The following is an 18,081-nucleotide window of genomic DNA, read 5'->3' on the forward strand; positions in this document are numbered from 1 at the left end:
CTAAATATTTTTACATCACATTAAAGTTATTAAGTAGTAAAATGTCAAAATTAGTATATGTCTTCTTGATATAAAGCACTCTATATAAATGTGTACTATATAAAGTATAAAATATAAAACACTATAATTAATAAAGACAAGAGCATACATATATACATATATGTGTATATATACACACACATATATACACACAAAGATAAGTTCCAAAGAAAGACAATAATCTTTAATGAAATTCAACAACTGCAACATACTTAAAAGTAATAGGGCCACCATAAATCCACATTTTTTAATTGTTTATTTCTCTAAATTTTAACATTAATTGGGCAGGCAAAGGCACAGAAATGAAGGCAATACATTTTGATCCATATTATATATTTCTTTTAAATAAGGATTCTTAAAACTTCTATTGAAACAAATGATGAAATCAGTCTTCTGTAACAACCAGAGTTGGCAAAATCATCATTTCATTATTATTTTTCAAAGTGAAGTATGTAAGATTTAACTCAGTGTTCTATGAAAAGATTTACTTTACATAAAATTATTGTAATTTATTAGCATTTAAAAAATATTTTTAGTCCTGTATTTTGTTGTTTTCGTCTCTGGAAATACAGTTTTATGTTAAAAATCAAAATACAGCGAGCAAGTGTATAAGAGAATTTGGAAAAAAATATTCACGTCTATGGAAAGCATTGTTTTTTGTTGTTACTTGGTCTGGATAGAGTATATATACCATGTTAGTTAAGAGGATGGACTTTGAATAATACAGGCATATTCAAATCCCAGTCAAACTGGGTATGTTATTATAGTAAATGTATGTCAATAGTATGACTTCTCAAATTTAAATTACATTTGAAATGTTCCTTTTGAATCTGAGAAAAACCAATAATCTAGCATGTCAATGAAACTAATATCTCAAATGTCATGACATAGAGAATACGTGCTGTATAATTTTATAGTCTTGAGATGCTTGGAAGTGTTAGTTCTTAGCACTGACTGTTTATAGATAGCACATAGAAATTGCTTGATGTATTCAGCACATAGAGAAAAGTGTTCAGCACATACAGAAATGATAGAACTGCATTTTCACAGGCTTTATGGAAATCAAGTCAAAAGCTTTTTTCACCTCTGGAGGTGCACTTCACACCCTTGGTCTTACCTCCCTACCCCACAATATTCAGCAGGGAGCAGGAATGCAGCCTCTAGAAGCTTATCTTTTCTCCATTTGTCACTTTGTTCTGGCTATTTTTGTTTTAGTCTTAACTTCTATGATGTAACACTAATTTTAAATTTCATATTGAGGTTGAAGAAATTACAAAATAAATACCACTTAGACAGGAAAATTCACCTATAAATAGCCTGAATGATCCTCACCTATGGACTTCCTAAATAGTAACATTCTTAATTTCTGAGCATAATCAACATCTTTAGAGATGTTTTCCTTCCTTCCTTCCTTCCTTTCTTCCTTCCTTCCTTCCTTCTTCCCTTCCTTCTTTCCTCCCTCTTTCCTTCTTTCTCTTCCTTCCTCCTTCCTTCTTTCCCTTCCTTTCCTTCTCTCGTTTTCTCCCTCAATATTTATTGAGCAACTACTTATGTAAAAATCATGATTAGATAACAATAAAAGACTCTATGATTTATCACATGATATCAAACATTACTTTCAGTCTGGTAGGAAATATAATGCCTATGCACAATAAATAATAATGTATATCATATATGGGTTGTATAAACCAGTGTTTTTCATACTGCAGGTTGTGATACAATTAAAGAATAATTAAATCTCTATAGCAGACTACAGTCAGAGCTTTTTCCAAGTTGGTAAAGAAAACAAACAATATGAGAGCGGTATTGCAAATAATAGGGTAAGTAGTGTTTCATGAAGCTTTGGTATAGGTGTGTGTGTGTGTGTTGTGTGTAAGTCTGCATGAAATGTGTGCCAATGCAAAATACATTTCTTAATGTGATTCTAGTTAAAAATTTGAAAGCTGCTGGACAAACAATAAATTGGACAAGACTTTATAAGATAAAATAAGACTACTCTGCTGGCATGAATAATGAATACTTCATGCTAGGAGCTAGGGCTGGAAGAGTAATAATATATCCATACAGGGAGAGGAAAGGGCATGAGCAGAGCTCTGGAGTGGAGAAGTGAAAGGTATTTCAGAGTACTGCAAACAGTTCTGTCTAGCTGGATTGCAGTGTGTTATGAAGGAACATAGTGTGCATGATCTGGGAAAATACTGGAGGCGAACTGTAGAGGACCATGAACACCCAGACCAAGATTTAAGATTTTATCAAGTCACTGGAGAGCCATGGAAAGTGACCAAACAGAAATTCCACCCTAGGAAAGACAATGGGAAAATGCGTGGGGCAGAGAATGAGAAGACACCAGTTGGATCAAGCTGCAAGCCTTCATTTTTATATTTATTAATGTCCTCTGCCCTTTTGAAGTCATCATGTGACATCAATGAGTTCATATGCAAAAAATGACTTTATGAAAACTACAATTAAGTGAATTTCTAACCACCGGTGCAGTAAGATTGAGATGTACTGTAAAGCTTTTCCTCCTCAACATCCTTAAACATATTTGGCCCCTGATTTCCCCTGAGTCAAACTTTAATTAATTAGTACTCTTTAACATCTCTATTATTAGTTCTTTGGGTTGTTTAACAAACAGCATGACCTCTTTTGGCAAGGGCTGACCACTCCTAAAAGTACTGAGTATGCCATATTCCAGGCTCAATGTAAATACTTTCTGTGGGTTATCTAATTTAAAGACACAAAGAGGCTCATATTCTTATGATCATCATTTTATGGATAAGCACACTGAGGCTCAAAAAGGGTAAACAGTTTGCCAACACTATGCACTGTTAAGTGATATAGTTCGTATTTAAATTCAGACAGCCTTGACTTCAGATAATATATTCTTAACCATCACACATCTGGCCATAAGAAGGTAGTGTTATACAAAGCTACATACCTCAGCTCCACCTGCTCTCTGCTTTTGACAGGGTGTGATAGTGACTAGGCACACACGTTTTGCTCTTATGTAACTACAATGAGGAAATAGACAAAATAGTTCACTATTTTTTTCTTAAAAAAAACAAACATTTCAAGTGCCACATATATACATGTATATGTATACATACGAACACATAAAATGTTTCCATATTAGACTTCAAGCTTCAAAGGAAATTTCCCACTGGATAACACTATTTAGATCTGAAAAATGCAAAAAAAAGTTTTTTCATTTAGAAAAATTTTGCAACTGGAAACTTTGTCTTACCATGTGGTGGAAAAGAATTATTTCCTCTAACTACCATGGTTGAAGGTTTTGTAGACCATGATGCAAGTAACACCAGATATGCTTTTACTGTATTATCCGTAAATTCCTTCTAGGTCTTATTTGATTTTGTAATAAACCATTGAGAGGAATAGCTTATTCTAAAGTATCTTCTTTTCACAGGACATGGTGAGATACTATTTTTTTCCTCTGTATGTCAAAATGATTAAAGATAAATTTAACAAGGCAAATTGAGCCTCATGACTTTACTTGTGCCAAAGCAGATAGCGCTGCTCTTGGGATGTTGTAAGAGAAACAGATGGTATTTTGTCCTGATTCTACCCTGTCCCCATATATCCAGACTTAGAGAGCTCAAGGGATACTGTGATACGAGTTTCCTGTACTACAAAGGATGAAGCGTTATCTGAATATTAAGAAAATAACTATTCTAATTATAAAAATTCTATGATAGATTTTTGCTAAGGTCTTTCCATAGATTCTGAAATAGTTCTATATTCTCTGAAGTACAATACAGGAAATTCCCAAATGTGCACATATAGGGTCTTTCATGTGAACTTGCTTTGTTTTTTATCTTTGAGAATTCAGCTTATAGTTGGAAACTAAATATATTTTCTTCTGTTTTCAAATGATAAAGTCATCTATTCTTTGTAATTACAAAGCATGTCTAATCTTTGTAATTATATTTTTAGATAATTGTCAAATAGTCACTAAAAGGTTTTTGTTTAAAGGGACAGGGTCTTGCTATTTTTCTCAGACTGGCCTTGAACTCCTGCGCTCAAGATATCATCCCACCTATGCCTCCTGAGTAGCTAGGATTACAGGTGTGCACCATGACTGGCTAAAGTTAGAGTTTTTATCCATTCTTATAATGAGTAGTGCTCTCTCCAGCTGTCTTTCCTCTTTGGGATGGCGGATCACCTCTCCTTTACTAAGTCTACACCTAAAGTCCAGTAGAAATCCACTACTAAAGAAAGTAGATCTGGCTTCTCCTAGATCAACATAAGCATTGAAGACAGTAACTTAAAATTCTAGGATGATTTGAGATCGGGAAATAAATTTTTTGGTATCCTAATGAAATATAATCTTTGCATTTTCTAGCTTAGAAAAGTTATGAGTTTAGGGTAGTTTCACAAGATCATAGCACCAATTAGTAAAAAAGTTTCTTTTATTTCTATTTCAGTACTCTTGATTACATGATATACAAAAATCTGTTTTTGTTTCTAATTATACTACTTGGGTATATGGAATGCACTTGCCCTCTGAATTATCTCTGAGAAAATATTTACTTGCCAGTTTGCTCCATAAACAAAATTTTGGAAGGAAGGTTTAAACTCTTAAAGAAAATGAAGAAAATGATTTCTTCAAAAATATATAATTACGTTACATGCAAAATGCTAATTACCAGGTGGTCTTATAAATGTCAAATGTCCTATTATTAGGTAATAATGTCATAACCTAGACCAACTAATTTATGGAATTGATATTAAAACAATTTTAATTCTCAACAACTTACAATGTATTATTTCTACAAATTTATATGGTCTTCATGCATTGCTACCTTGTATTTATTCCCAGCAACTCAGTCTTTTACAATTTTTTGAAAATTTTATCTTAAAATAAAATAATTGCCAGTTTTTCAGGTGCATTTTTATTCTCTGGTGTATCACAGTATATCATGAACAAAAATGTACTTCTTAAGTTTGCATGTAATGGCAATGCATAAATTGGGACTTATAAATGGTAGGAGGGTCCCTTTTCATTGTAATTTTTCAGTAATTGCTAACATTATAATTCTTATTGTATACTTTCTATGGCAGCAAATGACCATTAATGAACTGTAAGTTGAAAATTTCTGTCTTTCTCACATATTAAAAAGATATATAAAATATATACATACAAATAAAATAAAATATACAAAAATAGATACAAATAAAATAAAGTACTGTTTCCATATTTGCATCAAATAGTCTTCATAAAAGACCTGGCACCTTCTTTTTGATTATTAATTTCATATTAACACGGTTGTACACTAATGGTGATCCTTCTCTTTTGATATGGGAGAGGTCACTTTGATCCACAGCCAACTACATTAAATGCAGCAATTTTTTTCAGTTAAAAGAAAAAAATTATTATGTGATGATGCAGCCTGGATAATTTCTTCTGTTTGCCTTCCTCCAAAAGTTGTATGATATCATATAAAAATGTACAAGTAACTCATTAGCCAAGAGTCATTTGCCTCAATAAATATTTATTCAGCATCAATTTCAACAGATGTTAAGCACAATTTTAAAATGTGTGTTTTTCCTAGAGTAACTTAAAAGTTTTTTTCTGATGCTTAAGCTATAAATACATGTGAAACAACTAGAAGATTATGCTTGTAGTTGTGCCATATAAAAATGGTGTTATATAATTAGTACTATACATAGCTGGTTCTACACAATATTAAGTGAAATCAAAGTGAGGTCATGTCTCTCTACGTGTCTGGCATAATCAGAAATTATTTTCTTGGAGGAAAATTTTTCAAGAAAAGCCAGATAACTGAACACAACAGGGAAAGAAAAAAGTTTATATTCAAATAGAAGAGGAAAACCAATAGTGCCAATAATAGGAGGTCCAAAAAGGGACATTGACAATGTTACACATTAATAAGCCTAATATTTTGGGAGGGGAACTCAGGGAAATCCCATTTACAATGAAAACATCAGAGCTAGGGGCAACTCTTGTAAAAGAAGATTTTAAATTTAAAGTACATTTTCAATTAAAGCTAAAAAGTATTGTAGCAAGCACAACAGTTCTGAGAATGTTTAAATTTCCTATATGAAATGACTTTGGAAGATAAGTAAGAAAATCTCATCTCTTGCAGAGAGAAAAATATTCAGATAAGTGGGAGAAAGCTGCACCTGAAAGAGGAATCTCCTCAGGTTGCCAGCCATCTGTGAGGTGGGGAGGGAGTGCCAAGCCTGGCAGGCTCTGAGGATGGACAGGTGTCTCAGCCACCTGGCCGCTCTGGGGAGAACAGGAAGACAGCATTCCAGTGGTGAGTTTGTTAAACAGAAAACAGCAATATCTGCAAAATGGACCCAAGAACCTGAGATGTCCTGGCTGACAAATGGATGGAGGTGTACAAGGTAAATTGCCTACACTCACCCAGGTGTCTTGTTCAAAATTACGGGGCCATGCGGTTATTTTTCCTTCACAAATGGATAATTCTTCAAAGATCATGTTCCACAGTAATGAGATATTTTTAGATTGTGGACTTTAGTATAAGGAGTCATTTTATATATTATAGCCAGTTTGGTTGAGGAATTTCAAATCCTGAGGTAAAAAAGGCAAAGGTTACATTTAATATTTATAAATGTAGGAGTGGGAGGAAAAAGGAATATCTTGGCAATGCTCCTTGGCCCTCAGACACTTGTCCTGAGATCCCTTTCTTCCTCCATACAGTTCTCTGAATCTAGAAAGGAACTATGGTTCTGCAGCTCAAAAACTACCTTCCAACGAAGTAAGATGCTGGGGCTCAGCACATCCCTGTAAGCAACAACAAATCCTTATAAGGAGATTACCTTCCAAGGAAGTAAGATGCTGGAGCTCAGCATGTCCTTGTAGGGAGCAACAAAAGCAATCAAGTCTCTTGGATCCATCTCATGCCTTCAGACAAGGGATCACTTTGGGTGCCCTCTCAGTCCTGAGGGGAGCAGCACTGCTTTGTCCCTTCTCTGGGCTCCACAAAGAGGAGGGGAAAGTAGGAGAGGATGCAGTTCCTATTATCTCTTGAATTAAATCTTCGGCTTTTGATAGAGTTAGGAGTTGTGTCCCCACCCAAATCTCGTCTTGAATTGTAATCTCCATAATCCCCATGTGTCAAGGGAGAGACCAGATGGAGATAGCTGAATCATGGGGACAGTTTTCCCCATGCTGTTTTCATGACAGTGAGTGAGTCTCATGAAATCTGATGGTTTTATAAAGGGCATTTCCTGTGCACTTGCACACATGCTCTCCCACCTGCCATCATGTAAGACATGTGTTTGCTTCTCCTTCACCTTCCACTGTGATTATAAGTTTCCTGAGGCATTTCCAGCAGTGCAGAACGGTGAGTCCATTAAACCTCTTTTCTTTATAACTTACTGAGTCTTGGGTACTTCTTCATAGCAGTATAGAATGGACTAATACAGCTTTCCTCTGAACTTCAAAGGTAGCCACTTAAAATCTTAATTTTTAAACTACTGGCTCTCCTGAGCATTTCTTTGGAGACAAGGAGAGTCTCACTGGACACTTTTTACTAGCAGATCACATTAGTTTAGTATAGTGACTTGCACACATGAAATGGCATGATGGAAGAAAATTACAAACCTGGCAACTCTGACATTAGCTAACTGTGTAACTGTGTGAGCCACTTTACCTTGCTGGGCCTCCATTTTTTCATCTATAAAAAGTGACTATTGAGCAATGTCTCTTCAACTATGAAACTGTAGTACATCTAAGGTTTAGTTACAATGTAAATATCCATCATGACAAATAATAAAGAATAACTTGCATTTATACATATCAAGGGGGAGCTTGTATTTCAGGAGTTCTACATAATTGGTCTATGGAGTTATTAACTTCTTACCTGGGAGAAATCTGTGCCCAAAAGGGAATTGTGTATTTTAGGGGACAAAGATAACTAAATTCATTTACAATTTGGTGATGTTGCCTGGATTAAATGTATTTCCCTTTAGTGTGTTGGTCTACCCAGAACTAGAGAAAACGTTACAGGTAAAATTTGAAACAGACATTTGGAATACTTTGCTTTGGAATTTTCTTTTCACCATAGAAGAGCAAGTATAATAAGATGAAATCTTTTTATAGATAAATTAATTCCTAGCTGGATAAACAGAGCCCATATTCAATATGTTAGCTAATTCCCTTTTAAAGTGCAGTATGTGTATGTTATGCCTATAATTAGTGAAAATTGAGTTTCTAAAAATAGTCTACAGTATTGCACTTGAAGCTAGAACATGGTATTTGACTGAGTCTGAGATGTCTTGCTTTTCATATTATCTACTCTTATTTTTCTTTTCTCTAAATGTAAAGAAAAACTATTTAGTTGATTTAAAATACTCTTTAGTTTGTATCAACTGAAAGACTGGTTATAAAGGGATAAAATTTTTAAAGTTATTTTTATCTTCTAAAAAATCAGAGAGAATTTTTTTGCCCTGAAAAGTTGTTTTAAGTTACAGAAAATGTAACTTAAATGACTGGCATTCCAAGAAAACAAGCGCATATAACAATAATTACTTTTATTTACATTATTTGATTCTAATAACAATTTTGTGAAACAGTTGAACAGGCACTACTTGTATCTCCATTTTATAGATGGAGAAACTGAGGCCCTGGTAACCAATTTTGACTTTTGAAGATGCAGTCAGAAAGTGTTAGAGCCTTGTTCAAATTCAGGTGATCTAGTCTCAGCTTCCATGTTCTCTTTCTCTACATTGGCTAGAGGTTTAGAACTATAATATGAAATTATGCTGTTTGTGGTTGCAGTATTCCCATGCTACTACTTTAGTACTCTGATGACTTTAAAGAGTTCATTTTTCCCTTATGCTATTCCTAATCATTATTAAAATAAATGTAACAAATTAGGGTATATGATCTTATGGTAATTCTATTTTTAATTTTTTGAGGAACGTCCATACAGTTTTCCACAATGATGGTAGTAATTTAGATTCACACCAGCAGTGTGGAGTCATGTGACACATAACACCATTTCAGTCAGTGACAGACCACATATGCAAGAGCAAGATGATAAAGGAGCTGAAAAATTCCTGTTGTCTAATGACATCATAGCTGTTGTAATGTTGCAGTACAATGCATTACTGACATGTTTGTGGTGATGCTAGTATAAAAAAACCTGTGCTGCAAGTCATATTCAAGTATAGCATATATAATTATGTACAGTATATAATATCTGATAATGATAATAAATGACTATGTTACTGGTTTATGTATATACCATACAGTCAACCCTCTATATCTGCACCTACAAATTCAACCAAATGCGGTATTTCTGGGATACAAAACCTGTGAATACAGAAGACCAGCTTTTCATATCTGTGGGCTCCACAAGGCCGACTGTGGGACTTGAGCATGCCTAGATTTCAGTACCTGCAGGTGTCCTAGAACCAACCTCGTTGGATACTGAAACACAACTGCATTACTTTATTATCATTATTTTAGAGTGTACATCTATTTATTTAAAAAAAGATGGTTAACTAGAAAGCAGCCTCAGAGAGTTCCTTCATTAGGTATTTCAGAAGAAGACATTATTATAGGAGATGATAGCTCCATGAATGTTATTGCCCTTGAAGACCTTCCAGTGGGACAAGATGTGGAGGTGAAAGAGAGTGATATTGATGATCATAGCCCTGTGTAGGGCTAGGCTAATATGTGTTTTTGTGTCTTAATTTTTTACAACTTGAAAAAGTAAAAAAAAAAAAAAAAGATTAAAAACAGAAAAAAGCTTATAGATTAAGAATATTAAAAAAGAAACTATTTTTGTACAGCTGTGCAATGTGTTTGTGTTTTAAGCTAAGTGTTATTACAAAAGACTCAAAAAGTTAAAAAAATTAAAAATGTCATAAGGTAAAAATATTACCATAAGATAAGCTTAATATATTAGTATAGAAAAAAAATTTTTTATAAACTTGGTATAGCCCAAGTATACAGTGTTTATACAGTCTATAGTATTGTGCAGTAAATTCCTAGACCTTCACATTCACTGGCCACTCACTCACTGACTCACCCAGGGCAACTTCCAGTCCTGTAAGCCCTATTCATGGTAAGTGCCCTATACAGGTGTACTGTTTTTACTGTGCTTTTCTATGTTTAGATACATGCATACTTACCATTGTATTTAAATTGCCTACTGTATTCCATACAATAACATGTTATATCGGTTTTTAGCCTAAGAGCAAGAGGTTATACCATAAGGCCTAGGTGTGTAGTAGGTTGTGTAAGTGCGCTTTATGATGTTCACACAATGACCTAACAAGACGTTTCTTAGAATGTATCCCCATCATTAAACACTGCATGACTGTACTAGGGTTCCGTTTTCTCTACATCCTATCTAATACATATCTTCTTTTATATTTTTTATAGTAGCCATTCTAACAGGTATGAAGTGGTATCTCACTGTGATTTTAATTTGCATTTTCCCTAATGATTAGTGACATTGAGCATTTTTTCATATATCTGTTGGCCATTTATATGTTTTTACTGAGAAATGTCTCTTAAGTTCTCTTACCCATTTCCCATTGGGAATTATTTTCTTTCTATAGAGTTGTTTGAGTTTCTTATATATTCTGGATACTCTTTTATGACAGCTATGGCTTGCAAATATTTTCTCCCTATCTATAGGTTGACTCTTCATTCTGTTGTTTCCTTTGATGTATATGGCTTTTTATTTTTATGTAATCCCATTTGTCTGTTTTAGCTTTTGTTGCCTGCATGTGGGGGATCAAATATAAAACAATCTTTGCCTAGACTAATGTCTCTATTCTGTTCCATAGGTTGATGAATCTATTCTTACGCTAGCACTATACTATTTTAATTACTATTGCTTTGCCGAGGAACTAGCTGCACCACACTTGGGAATTTAACAGCTCTCTGCATGGCCTCAAAGTCCATCTCCAGTTCTTGCCAAGGGAGGGAGATGACCATCACAGCAAATTTTAGCAAAGATCAGAGGCTAAATCTGCCATACCTATGAATTTAAACAGTGTTCAGCCAAACCTTAAAGCCCCCCTGCCTCAAGGCCCCCCATAGGCAGGTGGGCAAACTTCAACCATGCAATTCTACAGAGCAAAGCAGTTGGTCCTATCCATCCTGATCAGCAACTCCACCTAACCTTAGGGCCCCTTCAGCAACCCTGTCCAACTCTTAAAATAAAATAGTGGTACCACCTGACCAAGGAATAGACCCTGTAACCTGGCCCAACATGAGGTGGTTGCAGTGCCTATCCAGCAGCTTAGCCTGATAACAGAGGTCAGTCAGTGGTCTTGCCACATAGCAGAGCCCAGCCAGCTGCCTCACCCAAATTAATAGCAAAGGCAGTAGGCCAGCTATCTAGAGAACTCAAAAGCAGGCTCTCTCTGACCAGGGTTGTTACCAACCGGTTCATCTAGAATCACAGGCTAGACTAAATAGTGAAAGTTTATCCCTTCCAAAGAACACCTGTGAGATTTAGAAAAAGTAGCTGTCTCCTCAAATGTACAGACACCAATGCAAGGATACGAGGATTACAAAGACTTAGGAAATGATGACACCTCCAAAAGAAACTATTAAAGTCCCAACAGTAACCCTAAAGGGAGATCTAAGAAATGACAGGAAAAATATCAGAATAATTCTCTTGAAGAAGTTCAATGAACTATAAGAAAATGGGAATAAAACATTAATGAAATTAATACACAAACATTAAATGAAACAATACAATACACAAACAAAATGAGAAGTATGACAAAGAAATAGAAACAACTTAGAAAACCAAATAGAAATCCTTGAGATAAAGAATACAATGACTAAACTGAAAAATGCAATAGAAAGCTCCAGCATCAGACTCAAAGAATCAGTGAGCTTAAAGATAGAACATTTGAAATTGTCCAATCAGAGGAGCAAAAAGAAAAAAGAATGAAAAAATCCTGTAGCAATTGTGGCATTAAGAGACCAAACATACACATAATGGGAATTTAAGAGAAAAGCAAAAGAGGAAAAGAAAGAGAAAAGAGACAGCATATTTAAAGAAGTAATGGCTGAAAACTTCCCTAATCTGGGGGAAAATTTTAACATTCAGATACAGGAAGTGCAGATGTCTTAAATCAAATTCGATCCAAATATGAGTTCACCAAGATACATCACAATCAAACTACCAAAACATTAAAGATGAATAAAAAATTCAGAAAGCAACAATAGATAAAAAACACATCATATATAAAGGGATCCCAATACAACTATCAACATACTTCCCAGAATATTATTCTTTAATATATATATCCAATGTCCTTTGTGAATGGAAGAGAAGACACTAAATAAATCAAAATAATTTATTACCAGAAAAAAAGCAAGGGGTGGTGTAGTGTAGGGAGTAGAAAACAGGGTCTGGGGGCCATGTTGCCCAATTTGAGTACAGGCCCCATCACTTATCAGCTATGTGACCATATGCAAATAGCTTAACCTTTTTAGCCTCAGTTTATAATCTCATAGAAATCTACCTTATAGACTTTTTGTGCATATCTAGAGATTAAAACATATAAAAAGAAGTACAGCTAACATCTGGGTTACACTTGAATTTATCATGTTTATAACTCAATGATATAAAGTACATTTTAGAGTTCTACCATTAGGTTATGTTCCTTGCTAATACTGTCGCTATATAGTCAGTTAACTAGTTAATGGGGCCATCTCCAACCCATTTAGTAAGTTCAGGACACTAAAATCTTTTGAATCAAAACTTAATCTCCTCCCTAACTCATAATCTTATTCTCCGAATTTTGTCCTAACTTTGATGACCACTTTTCTAGAATTTATAAATTATACTTACTATTCTCTTTTTCTAATATCCTTTCACCATTCCTTCTAAGAAACTGTGATTATAGTTGTAAAACAAAAAGATTGCAGAATAGAAAAAAGAAAACTTGCAAATTGGGCTCATGTGGTGGAAGAAAGAGATTTTACCTGTTATGGTTCTGTGGGCTCCACATTAAGTGCTCTCATGCTCTAGACCTTGGGCTACTGGGAACTGCAGAGTTTACACCAGGGATCTTTGAATCCATATTCACACTAAATATTGTCTATATTTGGATAAAATGATTTACCCATCTATGCTACTAATTTTAAAATCAATAACTTCTATTCTGATTAAAAGTGTATGAAATTTTAGAAATTGCAAAATATTTAGTAGCATTTTATTTCTGTTTCCTCAATTGATGAGTGCAATTATTATTTTACATGGGGGTTGTTTCACAACTTTTTCCCATATAAGTGAGTTATTTATATTTTAAGAGTTGGGGGACCACTCCTCTGTGGATCTTCAATTAGTATAGCAGTAGAAGTAGAGTTTATTTAAATTCACTCAAGTCTTCATATAGCATCACAGGACAAATCCATAATTTGACAGCTTTTCTTATTCATTCCCCACAAATAGTCAGAGACTTTCTTCAAACACTGATGACTCATACTTTTTAATTAAAAACAAATAAGCAAATACCTACAGAGTAGAGGATTTATAGCTCTTTGGTTCCAGGATATACCAGTTCTAAGTGCCGGGACAAAAACATATCTTTTCCTTTTCCAAATCTGTTCCCCCAGTTTCTCCACATTGGATGTGGAAAAACTGCTCTGAACCACATGCTCAGCAAGAGCCCATCATGTATTTATCCAAGAACAAAGAAGAATTCATGATTGTCTGATTTTTGATTTTTTATACTAGCTTTTATATGGTATAGTTTCCAAATTAAAAATATTTTGAGCTATGTCATTAAGATGCCATCAAAAGAGTTACTTGTGGTGGGTTAATTAAAGCGAACACATTTAGAAATAACTCTGCATGTTGTGGGACAGATGTAGCCTTTGGAGAAGGAATGAGCCTACACTGAACATTACAACATAGTTTTGTATTTAGTAATAGGCAACAGACACAGTTCCAGAATATGCTCAAAGTCTGGTTGGGGAGTATCTGCTCTGCTGACAGTGGGAGAAATCAGGAAATTCATATTTAAAAGGAAGGAGATCAAGAAGTAAACAGCGTATCTTCGCTTCTCAATCAACTCAAACTTGCCTCATTATTTAAAAGTAGTACCCTGTTGTATAACATTGGCCAACTTTAACTAGAAAAACAAACCACTCCAGAATCCCCTCTCAAATTCCAAGACACAGATGAGGACAGAAATGATAATTATCTAAGTACACATGGTCAGGTGTACCCTTGCAAGAGGCAATTTTGGAAATTTAAAAGAATGTCTAGAACTGAGAGTAAAAGAAAGAGCTGAAGATAAATGAATTTTTCTGCTGCGGAAAATAAAACAAAACTTGTTATACCTTTTTTTTTTTTTGCCCCAAGAGTATGGGTAAGAGAAGAGAAAAAAGGTCAAGAAAAAATGAAGCATCCAAAGGACTTTTAAGAACAAAAATATCTAAAACTCACCCTTTGCATTACTGTGATATAAACCTCCCATCACCTACCAAGATTTTAATTATCTGTATTTTTTTGTCATCCATGAAGGAAGGGGAACTACATTTTGGTTGTTGCTAATGTGAATTTAAAAAAAAGTCATAAGAATCCAAAGAAATATGAGATTTGACAGATGCAGGGAGCTGGGAAGAAAAGTGAGCGTGAGAACTTAATCCTCCCTCTACCACATGGGATTTGCAGAAATTGGTGGCATTGGATTTTTGAGCATAGAATAAGTCTTCAATCTCAACATATTTTATATTAAAGGGTGGCAATACCTAGATGATATTTGAGTTACCTAAGATTTTTTTGTTTCATTAAACATTGTTTACAAAGCTCAAATCAAATTTGCTGAGTCACAATAATGAGTTTGACAAGCAGAGGATAATCATAAATTTGTTCTATAACAAATTATTCCAAACAGTTTGGCTATAAATTGTTTGCTTTACAAATATGGCAGGATAATCAGAACAAATAAAATCTGAAGCTATGGAGTAAGTACTTCAATGCAGCCTCAATATACTTAAATCTGAGATATCACCTGTATTAAGTAATAAAGTGTTTCCTAAATGTGAAGACTACCATTAGAACAGAGTTAACATTTGTAAACTGATTTTTCTGGTTTTGAAGACAAATTCATGCCAGAACAATTAAATTTACTTTCCTGACAGAGTAACAAGGATATAAATAGGAGAAAACCAATCGATGTAATCTCATATTATGATCAATATGTAATTTCTTTTCTTGAGAGCTAAGAGATATGGTGCTTTGTATAATTAAAATTTTGTTAGAGTCATTATATAAAACATATAAGACTAATCAGTTTTCAAATAACTTTTATAGCATTAACATTTATCTGTGTATCTTTAGCTACTAATGCAGTACTTGATTTTAGGCCCTCAATAAATGTTTATTAAATGCTAAATATAAGTAAATTTATTCTTGAATAGCCAGAATCATCAAAATATTAGGATTATTCTATCATTTTAAATAGAATTACCATCTGCTAAAAGTAGAAGAGTAAAACAACTGTGTTAAATTTATATTGATTATATGATTTACTGTTGAAATTTCATATTGAAATAAAATTTCTTGGCTTAAATTTCTTTGCAATCTGTTTACATATAATTATTATTTCTAAACACACCTTTGCTCTTTTGTGACCTCAGTAGTGTTCAATGCTGAATAAATATGGATTTATGATTTTTGTTTTTCAGATAGAGGGTCACTTTAAAATCTGGGAATATTGCCCATGTTCTTGGCATTTTTCTTATGTCTAGTGAGACTTTGTAACATTTGAAAATACTACTCTTCCTATCCTCCTGGGTGATAAAGGTTGAAGTAAAATATATTTGATAAGTTCAGAAGAGTCATTTACCAACTATCAAAATGTCCTAAAAACTCTTGTCGATTTTAGCAGCCTTCTAGGGAGAAAAAAATGCTGGCAAAAGGAAATGCCAAATTTGGCTGTAGCAGCTGCCTGTGGTTTAATCTCCAGAAATGTATGTCCAAAACTTCATTCACTTTCTTAGCACCTTTATGAGTTTTTTCATATTCTTTATTATTTTCTTACTCTTTTTCTTAAAATTACCTCCCTTTAAATGATTCAATTCAATGTTCCAAAAGAAATGTTATAATACTACCACAAAAGTGGTAATATAAATAACTACAAAAACAAATACTGTGAAAAAAGTAATTCAGCTCTAGACAGGTATCATTAACTATGATGGTTTCATGCTTGAACCTTGCTCTCTTGATGTTAAAGAGTGAACTAGTGAGTTTTAGGGCATGGTAAAAACATGAAAGCACCAAACATGTATGTTCTAAATTAAAAACCAGAAGCAGATTAGAGATTTGAGTCAATGTTATTTAATTCTATGGGCATTTATAGCTAAAATTATCTTAAGTACCAGAAGTTGTACCCTATTACAAAAACTGGAAATATTGCTCTAGATAAAGCTTTTTAAGGTCTCCAAATCAGTCATGAAGGATTTTGTAATGCACCAAATGATAGCTTCTCCATATGACAGAAAGTGAGTCCCATTCCATTTTCTCTCTTTCCTTTTTTTTTTCTCGTATTAGCATGCCTTAAGAACTGTATTAGCATGCTTTGAGAAATAAAGTCAGGGAAGCCCAAATTTCAGTATTGCTTTAGGGACTGATAATATAGGTAGAAACTAAGGGCCATGTAGTTGATTAAAAACCGCTTAATGTCTAAAGTCCCTATGAAAAGAAAAAATTATATATAAAAAAGGAAGTATAAGACCTACAATAATCTAGCTAGACTTGAGTAAGGCTTTTGATTTTTGTCTCTTGTTACTATTAAAAAAAAAAAAACAACTAGATTAACCTATGAGCCAGTAAGTAGCAAAGTCAATCTAAAGAAGATTTAGTACAGCATTGCAAAGGAATATGAACTTTACAGTTTAAAAAGTAATGCAAATCAAGTTTGTTTGTTTTTTTTTTTTTTTTTTTTTTTGAGACGGAGTCTCGCCCTGTCGCCCAGGCTGGAGTGCAGTGGCCCAATCTCGGCTCACTGCAAGCTCCGCCTCCCAGGTTCATGCCATTCTCCTGCTTCAGCCTCCTGAGTAGTTGGGACTACAGGCCCCCACCACCATGCCTGGCTAATTTTTTTGTATTTTTAGTAAAGCCGGGTTTCACCATGTTAGCCAGGATGGTCTCGATCTCCTGACCTCGTGATCCGCCTGCCTCTGCCTCCCAAAGTGCTGGGATTACAGGCGTGAGCCACCGCGCCAGGCCCAAATCAAGTTTTTAAAGAAGAGCAAGTTGAACTTCATTTTTAAGGTCTTGGCTAATACTAAGGAAAATGACAATATAAAAATAATTTGAGAAATTATTGCTCATTTATAGGATAAAGTTCAGAAGAAAAAATATAAAGTAAAAAACAAAAGAGCAAAAAAGATACATAAAAATTTAGTAAAATAGTATAGGAGTAAATGCATCAGGAAAGATGTAAAACCAAAGGAACCCTAAGTAGGAAATGAGTCATTAATATGGTATTTTATTTTAAAATCTTATTTTCAAATGGTACTAGAGTGATGAGATCATGATATTTAAGTATTAAGAGATAACTATTGCTGTTTTTTTCAATAGTGGTTGGATTCTTATTACAGCAGGAATCCAGTTTTTGTGAATTTTGAACAAGAGCAAAGTTGTCAAAGAAGAGAAACTAATGTGAGTAAAGATGTAAATTGGATTCCAAAAGGAGAAGGAAAGGAGTTGGAATGATTTACTGTTTAGTCTGAAGAAACAATGTCTGAAATGAAATTTAATTCCAACCAAATTTACACATCTATATCATTTGCCTATCTTAATTTTCCAATCTGTAAATGAAAGTAAAAAGAATTTCAGCCTAAAATTTCTGTTTCGCTAGATGAAAAAAAGTATTTCTTTTCCTAATATTAGGAGAAAATAAATAGGCAAATCTAGTTCATGAACAAAGTAACTCTCATGGAGACATGTCAAGGAATGTAAATTATAATTATAAGCTAAATCAATTAGTAAAATATCTCTGTCATGAAAGTAACATGATACTTTCCATAATTACAGTGTA

The 18,081-nt window shown here is 33.9% G+C and overlaps 1 protein-coding gene across 1 annotated transcript in view; it reads right to left on the reverse strand.

Moving 5' to 3' along the window:
• The window catches only part of EMCN (endomucin), a 129,650-nt gene that overhangs the window by 91,928 nt on the left and 19,641 nt on the right, over window positions 1–18,081 (reverse strand). The gene's annotated exons all lie outside the window — the stretch shown is intronic.

The sequence above is a fragment of the Gorilla gorilla genome, chromosome 3 (genome assembly GCF_029281585.2).
Source record: "Gorilla gorilla gorilla isolate KB3781 chromosome 3, NHGRI_mGorGor1-v2.1_pri, whole genome shotgun sequence".
Lineage (NCBI taxonomy): Eukaryota > Metazoa > Chordata > Mammalia > Primates > Hominidae > Gorilla > Gorilla gorilla.